Here is a 9,044-nt window from a genome sequence, read left to right on the forward strand (position 1 = left end):
CCACGCCCACTTACAAAGTGTCCAGGAATTTTCTGGGCAAAAGGTGTCAACCCTACACACAATGCAGGCTCACAGTCAAACAAACTGGGGAAAATGAAGGGTGTGCAGGCTTCCAAAACCTGGGTCCCTTAATTTTTTCCCGGTTTGTTTGACTGTGAGCCTGCTTTGTATGGATGTTTAGGGACCCAGGTTTTGGAAGAGACCTTGACGTGGTACCTGGGCTTGTCCCATTTGGCCAGATGCGGTAACTAACTGTTCCATTGTTACTTTTTATCTTAGTTGTGAGCTTGTAAGTGAGTGCTTGACTTTTTCTGTGTGCTATATTATTGTGTATATACATATATATATATATATATATATATATATATATATATATATATATATATATATATATATATATATATATATACAGGTAGCCCTCAGTTTACGCCGGGGTTAGGATCCAGAAGGAATGGTTGTAAATCAAAACCATTGTAAATTGAAACCCAGTTTATAATGTAAGTCAATGGGATGTGAGGGAGTTAGGTTCCAGGCCTCTCTCAAAATTGTCATAAGTAACACCTAATACATTATTTTTAAAGCTTTGAAATGAAGACTTTAAATGCTAAACAGCATTATAAACCTAATAAAATAATCACACAACACAGAATATATAATTAAACTAAGTTAAAGGGACATGAAACCCACATTTTTTTCTTTCATGATTTAGAAAGAGCATACAATTATAAACAACTTTCTAATTTACTTATATTATCTATTTTGCTTCATTCTCTTGATATTCTTTCCTGAAAAGCATATCTAGATATTCTTAGTAGCTGCTGATTGGTAGCTGCACATAGATGCCTCCTGTGATTGGTTCACCTTGTGCATTGCTATTTCTTCATTAAAGTATATCTAAAGAATGAAGCAAATTAGGTAATAGAAGTAAATTGGAATATAGTTTTAAGTTGTATTCTCTACCTTAATCATGAAAGAAAATGTTTGGGTATAGTGTCCCTTTAAATGAACAAAAACATTTGCTAAACAACATTATAAACCTAATAAAATAATCACACAACACAGACTTTACTTGCATTTTTCTGCAAACAATTCTTTCTATGCATTCCAAACTGGAATGATTTATAGACAGGAAGATCTTGTTCCTTTGCAAGCTGCTCGATAGCTCAGGTCTGGTTAAACTGATTAATTTCAGCTTGCTTGGCTTGCATATCTTTGCTGCAGCACAAGCGGACAGCTCCACCTACTGGCTATTTTAATCAATGCACTGCTTCTCAATGCTTTTCAATAGCAGTCACATGACTGAAAAAAAAGGTTGTTATTCTGAAATGGTGCAAATTGAACCGTTGTAAACCGAGGCCACCTGTGTGTATATATATATATATATATATATATATATATATATATATAGCCATAGAACAGACTAACAATGGTATTGAGCCTGGTGTTCGTTCCTGTAAGTGTGCTTCTCTCTGTGTGTATTTAGTCTCCCTATGGGAAAAAGAGGAATCCAGACGTGGACTGCTTGCTCAGTGTGCTTAGAGGAATATGGCTACACCTCACTGACGAGGCCCAATGAAAGCCGAAACGATCGTCTGTGGTTGCTGTGTTCCTTGTTCAGAGAGGAATTGCCTGGTATTTCGGCGCTGGACTGACTATAATAGGCAGGATCAGACTGATATACTACTCTGTGAAAAGCATTACTGGGCAGCAATGGAAGAGTTAGTTACCACATCTGGCCAAATGGGAAAAGCCCAAGTTACAGGGTCATAGGATGTATACCCGGTCCGGCCTGAGAGTGCTGACCCCACCCGTGTTTTGTATATGTTTGGGGAGATTACATAAGCCTGTGCACCCTCCATTTTTTCTAAGTTGTTTGAATGTGAGCCTGCATTGTGTGGCTGTTTAGGGACCAAGGTTTTTGGAAGAGACCTTGACGAGGTACCTGGGCTTTTCCCATTTGGCCAGATGCGGTAACTAACTCTTCCATTGCTGCTTTTTATCGTAGTTGAGAGCTTGTGAGTGAATGCTGGACTTTCTCTGTGTGCTATATTAATGTATTATTTTTTTGTAATTTTCCCTGTTTGGGCCTTGCACCCAGGCCTGCCTGGGGTTACCTGCCTGTGACTCTGGTAAAAGTGCAGCTTCCTGAGAGTGCTGTTTTGCACCCAGGGCTGTGCATGTTACAGGGTCATAGGATGTGTACCCGGTCCGGCCTAAGAGTGCTGACCCCACCCGTGTTTTGTATATGTTTGGGGAGATTACATAAGCCTGTGCACCCTCCATTTTTTCACAGTTGTTTGAATATGAGCCTGCATTGTGTGGCTGTTTAGGGACCCAGGTTTTTGGAAGTGATCTTGACGAGGTACCTGGGCTTTTCCTATTTGGCCAGATGCGGTAACTAACTCTTCCATTGCTGCTTTTTATCTTAGTTGAGAGCTTGTGAGTGAGTGCTGGACTTTCTCTGTATGCTATATTAATGTATTATTTTTTTGTAATTTTCCCTGTTTGGGCCTTGCACCCAGGCCTGTCTGGGTTAACTGCCTGTGACTCTGGTGACAGTGCAGCTTCCTGAGAGTGCTGTTCTGCACCCAGGGCTGTGCATGTTACAGGGTCATAGGATGTGTATCCGGTCCGGCCTGGGAGTGCTGACCCCAACGAATGGCCAGCACAAGCTCCATTATAAAAAGTCCTTCTTTATTAGCACATGCTTAAAAGTAGAACAGTCTTAAGGCAGCAATTCGTAGTCTGACATGTTTCAGCCAGTGGCCTTAATCATAGACTCAATCAACAGTTTAAAACAACTTAAAATATATACCTTAAACCTTCATCCAATTGGATAATTTACTAACATGTGACTATAGTTAATTAACAGATATATTACCCATTCTATCCTGAACTTTCATGACTAGTATTGAACACAATGGAAATAAAAGCACATAAGTAATTTATGTAAAATAACAGTTTATATCTAATACTACCAACCTTTCATAGCTTTTAAGGTAATGCTGTCACTCCTTATTAGTAACCTTACTCTTGTGTTGTATATTATCTCTATGTATTATTGGCCATAATAAAATACCTCACATTAGTATGTATTAAAGGAACAACAGTCATGATAACACATGGTAGTAATCCTGAAATTTAAACAAAAGGTGCTCTCAGTGAGCATTTCTTGAATCAGTGAGCCGTTAACATTTCTTGAATCATTATCACATTATCTTAATCCTGTATCATATAATATAAATATGATGCAGGATTAAGATAATGTGATAATGATTCAAGAAATGTTACCAGCACTTTGGGTCATGATTCAATATTTATGTTTGCTAAAATATAATCATGTGTGGATTTTGTCAGACAATGTCTATCTGTTCCTTACTGTTAGTTATGAAATTATGAATATTATCTCCCTTATTGTGAAGAGCTAGTCATTTGCTCACTGAGAGCACCTTATGTTTAAATTTCAGGATTACTACCATGTGTTATCATGACTGTTATTCCTTTAATAAATACTAATGTGGGGCATTTTATTATGGCCAATAATAAATAGAGATAATATACCACACAAGAGTAAACAAAAAGTTTTAACCCTGTGCACTCCAATACTATCAGCGCTGAAATCAATTAATTGTTAGCCCACTTATGTACCTCTCAGCTGCAAGGCTCAGGTGTGAGAGGTGTATTTACACACTAAAACACGCAAAAAGAATTTCCTTTACTTTGCACCACTGTGCGGCAACTTCAGACTCACTGTTCGTAGAAAAGTCAGTGCTCGGTCCTGGGGGAGCCATTCCTTAGTGGGTCCGTTGTATCCACTTGTTCTCCCCTCCTCAAGTCATCTGGCGTCCTCAAACTCTGCGTGGGTCAGATTCCGTAGCGTGCACAGACACACCTCCTCTCTCATTGGCTGAGGAAACAAGCAGCCTTCGTTAGCGTAATACCGGGTCTCTCGTGGATTCTGGCTTCAGAGGTAGTAGTGATGTGATAGAGACCATGGAATCTTCATACGCCAACCTCTTTATGGGGTGGTGGAAGCAGTCCCACATCTATGGAGATAGCAACCATTACAGAACTCACATCACCTTTTATAAAAGGTTCATTGATGATTTGATATTGATTTGACGTGGGGACGAGAATGTGGTGGAAGACTTTATAAAGGCTCTAAACACCAATGAAATAAGTCTTTCTTTTACCCATGAGGTGGGTAGGCAGCAGGTAAATTATTTGGACGTAACATTGCTAGGGATCGCCAGTGAGGAGGGGGGCCATGTAGAGACTCAAATCTATAGAAAACCTATGGCAAGGAACACCATATTACACGCTAAGAGCAGCCACCCCAGAAGGGTCTTTAAAGCCATCACAAAAGGACAATTTATTAGAACACTGAGAAATTGTTCTGATAGATCTGTTTTTAAAAAACAAGCAGATGAACTAACAGATAGTTTGGTGTCAAACACTACCCTAAACAGATGGTTAAGGGTATTAGAAAAGAAGTGGAAACTAAAGAGAGCGATGATCTGTTGGTAAAGAGAAGTAAGTTCCAACAGAGAGACAGCAATAATAGCCACACAATCAATAACCTTTCTGACCACTTATAGTGAACAATTTGGGCAAATTTGTGAAATAATTGCAAAACATTTTTCACTCCTGACAGTGGACGATGCCTTAGCAGGCACTGTCAGAAAAGGGTGCAGATTTGCATACAAGAGAGGACTCACTATAGGAAACAGGGTGGCACCGACATGTTTAAAGAAGAAAAACAGCAGCTATCAGAGGTCGTATCCAAGAGCACATTTGCAATATTAAAGCAGGCATACTCACAACTCCTCTCATTATGCATTTCAACATTCACCATAATAAAAAAACAGACAGCCTCAGATGGACGGTCATTGATCACATTCCCCCATTACAATGAGGGGGAGATAGGGATCTACAATTAGCAAAACAAGAAGTTTACTGGATCCTTACATTTGTACGGAAAATGGTTAAGGTAATTGCTCATGTGACACTTGCTATAACTTGTGTGACTTTGCCTTTAAGAGAATGTTCATTTAACAGAGTTAAAGTACATTATTAATTGCAAGTAGTTGACACTGTATTTCACTGAGTCATGCTACTAATGATAAAAAGTCAAAACCCAGACAGAACGAGGGTGTAACTCTGACAAGGGGGGCCACTCACTGACACTAAAAGAACATCTTGATAACACATTAGCTGAGGGGTTAACACTAGCTATATATTAAAGGATTAATTATTATTACAGTGGGCTAAGTAATAAAGCCATTATGGTGTTTCAGCTATTATTATAAATCTATTAGAAGATTGTTAAAACTATTATTGAGGTATTTGACAGAAGTAATTGCATAAGAACACATGATCAGATGTATAATGTTAAGCGAGAAATATGAAAGGTGACAGCATAATGACGTGAGGGATAGTACCCTGGTATGCACCGATAAGCTTGGGTGAGGCTAAAGCAGACTGGCCAGATGCTTTGGGCTTCAGCCAACCTGCAGGGAGTGTCTAGGGGTCTGTGGATTTGCGCCAAATCTGTTACGCAAGTTAACAGTGTAAGAGAGGTACCTGTGGGCAATCTGATTAGGAGACTTGTGACCTGTCGATGGACCCATCGTCAGTGTTGTTCCTGTGATCGCATTTTATCCTGTTCAAGATTGCTCAGATGTCTTCTCCAATCGAGCCACAGGACAGGATGCTGAGATACGGGATCACGGTGATGTATTATTTGTTTGTTTAAAACTAGCTAAAATTGTCTGAGTAATAATATAACATAAGATTGTTATCTGTGGTTGCACAGGCAACTTAGTTACAATTTTCTTCGCTAAACAGTAACTAAAACTGCATAGATGTGGTAGGAATAAGATAATTGTATGAGTATTGTAATTACATCAAAACAACAGGGTAGGTATAAGATACAACGCTCAAATCTCAAATGCTATTCCCAAAAGGTAAGTGCACCTCCTAACATCAAACCAAAATATACAAAGAACAAGGGGATATGGGAACGCGCTGTAAAAAACAGCATATGAGAGGTAAAGAACTTTATAAGGAATGTAGATTACACAAGATTATAATAAAAGTTTATAAATGTATTACAAATATTTGTATTACAATAAGCGATGCCGGCATCTGATACAGAGTAAAATAGTACAATTAAAATAGGATAAGAATCAACATATAATGTAAAACATCAGTGTGTAATGATGTAAGTAGCTGAAAAAATATATGTTGCAAAATAACACAATGTTAAAATTGAAACAGAGTCAATGTTACAGTCCTTAACACAATCAGGCCAGTGATTAGAGTGTTTGGTCCAGCTGTTTATATGAATGCAGGTATAACTTGGGTGATTCCCTCTGCGTTGTTTATAAAACAGTGAAAAGCTTGCAAAATCTTCTGGCTTGTATCCAATGACTGTGAGTTAAATTTCAAAGACACTTTCACAGCCGTATTTGCGGGATGTCCCGTGCTGTGGGCCTGTTCCAGTCAGGAGGTCAAATTGCAGGAGTAATGGTAGGCAACGACAAACTTTGTCTCTTTGAATTTAAAATGAATCAAACTGCTTTCAACAAATTTGGGTCATGGGTGGGAATTACGCATATAGAGTCAATTCATATATTAAAATGGCTCAATGCACCGCACCTACCGCATATGTAAGTCAAGCAGATGTATTGTAAGTAAAGTTTGCAACAGCGTCCATATTATTCAGATTCCAGTGCTGGACATAAGAAAGTAGATCATGGGTATGATGGTATTTCCAAGAGAAAAACAACTCTGTGAATTAGCATTGGTCTCAACCACCTTACCTACTACTTATTTTCACAAGTTATGAGCAAATTTCTACGCGTTTCAGCCCAGTCAGGCCTTTATCAAGATGCTCATTGTGGTCTTTCATTAATTTAAATACACTGTGGTTCTCTGTGATTGGATCAGAGAGGGTCATGTGATTAGATGAAAGAAAGTCATATGACTTTGTTTTACCATGATTTTTCACAGTTTAATCAGCATTCGTTATATGTTTATAGATACCTCCACATTTTGTTCTATTTTGATGAATGTTAGAACTAATGAGGATTGGAGTAAAAGCATTTAGATTGTGCAGTAGATCTATATACCAGAGATAATACAAGAAAAAATTGTACATTAAATATTTACATGAAAGATTATGCAAAAATATATATATATAAAATATATATATAAAAAATCACGAGCAGTACGTATTTGCAAAATTTTTTTTTAGTGGTGATTAAGTAGTGTGTATAGTTAACTCTAAAAAATGTGAAATACTATAGAAATATGATAATATCAAAAACCCATCTTTATTTGGAAGACATATCTTTTTTTGAGAAACATATCCTTTTTTAAAAGACATATCTTTTTTTGAAAGACATATCGTTCTTTGAAAGACATATCTTTTTTTGAAAGACATATCTTTTTTTGAAAGACATATCGTTTTTTAAAAAACATATCGTTTTTGAAAAACATATCGTTTTTTGAAAGACATATTGTTTTTTTAAAAAACATATAATTTTTTTAAAAAGACATATCGTTTTTTGAAAAACATAACGTTTTTTGAAAAACATATCGTTTTTTGAAAAGCATATCGTTTTTTGAAAGACATATCGTTTTTTGAAAGAAAGACATATCGTTTTTTGAAAGACATATCTTTTTTTGATAGTCAGATCTTTTTTGGAAGTTACATCTTTTTTTAGGTTGTTAAATCTATTTTTGGAAGGCATATCATTTGTTACTTTGAAGTCTAGATTATAAAATTGAGGTCTAATTCAGAATTAAGACCATACGGGTGTAGACTTTTATAGTTATATATGAATTCCGCTTCTTTCTTGGTGAGGAGTGTGTTCATATTTCCTCCTCTATTGCCTAAATTCATCTTTTTAATTCCCCAGAATTTGAAATGTTTCAGGTTACTAGAATGTTTCTCTTTAAAATGTGCATAGAGATTAGTGTCAACAGATTTGTGTTCGATTTTTAATATGTGTTCACGTATTCTGTCTTTTAACATTCTGCTCGTTTGTCCGAAGTAAAATAATTTACAAGAGCATTGAATGCAATAGATAATGTTTTTGTCCGTACATCTAATCAGTTCTCTAATTTTAGTGAATTGACCCGTCGTGGTGGACTTAATTTCTTTTATTTTTGAGCTATATTTGCAGGACTTGCATGAGTTGCACGGGTAGAAACCAACAAGTGTTTCACCTTCGAGATCTCTATCATTTTTCGTTTTATTCTTTTTGAATTCGCTGGGTGAAAGCCAATTCTTTAGATTTTTTTGTTTTTTTGAAAATAACATCCGGATGATTTTTTAATCTGTGACCTAGAACTTGGTCTTGTTTTAGGAGATACCAGTGTTTTTTAAGTATCTTTTTTTATCTCTGAATGTTGTACACTATAGTTAGTGATAAAAGGTATGAATAAATTGTCCAGGTTATTTTCCTCTAAGCTGTGCTTTTTAAGAGGATTTCTTTTTTCTTTGGTTTTTGTGGTCAAAAGTGATTCTCTGTCTATATTGGCCACTTCTTTCTGTGTCCTCTCTATTAGTCTAGGGTCATATCCTTTTTCAATGAATCTGGTACTGAGGATTTCTGATTGTGATTTATAGGTGTCTAAGGAGGAGCAGTTCTTTTTTACCCTCATGAACTGACTTTTAGGGATATTTAATTTCCACTGAGCCAGGTGACAACTTTCAAAGTGGACATAATTGTTGGCATCAATGTCTTTGAAGTAGGTCTGGGTATGTACCTGGTTATTTATTATTTCTACTTCAATGTCTAAGAAGTGAATTTTATGACTACTGTAATCGTGTGTGAATGAAATGCCCATGTTGTTGGTATTGATGTCTATCATAAAGGATTCAAGAAGCTCTATGTCTCCTCTCCATATTATAAAAATGTCATCTATGTATCTGCAATAGTGCACAAGGTTTGCCCCCCATGGGCCATTATAGATATTTTGTTCTTAAAACTGACCCATGAAAAGATTAGCATAACTGGGGGCGAACCTTGTGC

This window comes from Bombina bombina, chromosome 4 (assembly GCF_027579735.1).
Source record: "Bombina bombina isolate aBomBom1 chromosome 4, aBomBom1.pri, whole genome shotgun sequence".
In the NCBI taxonomy this organism is placed as follows: domain Eukaryota; kingdom Metazoa; phylum Chordata; class Amphibia; order Anura; family Bombinatoridae; genus Bombina; species Bombina bombina.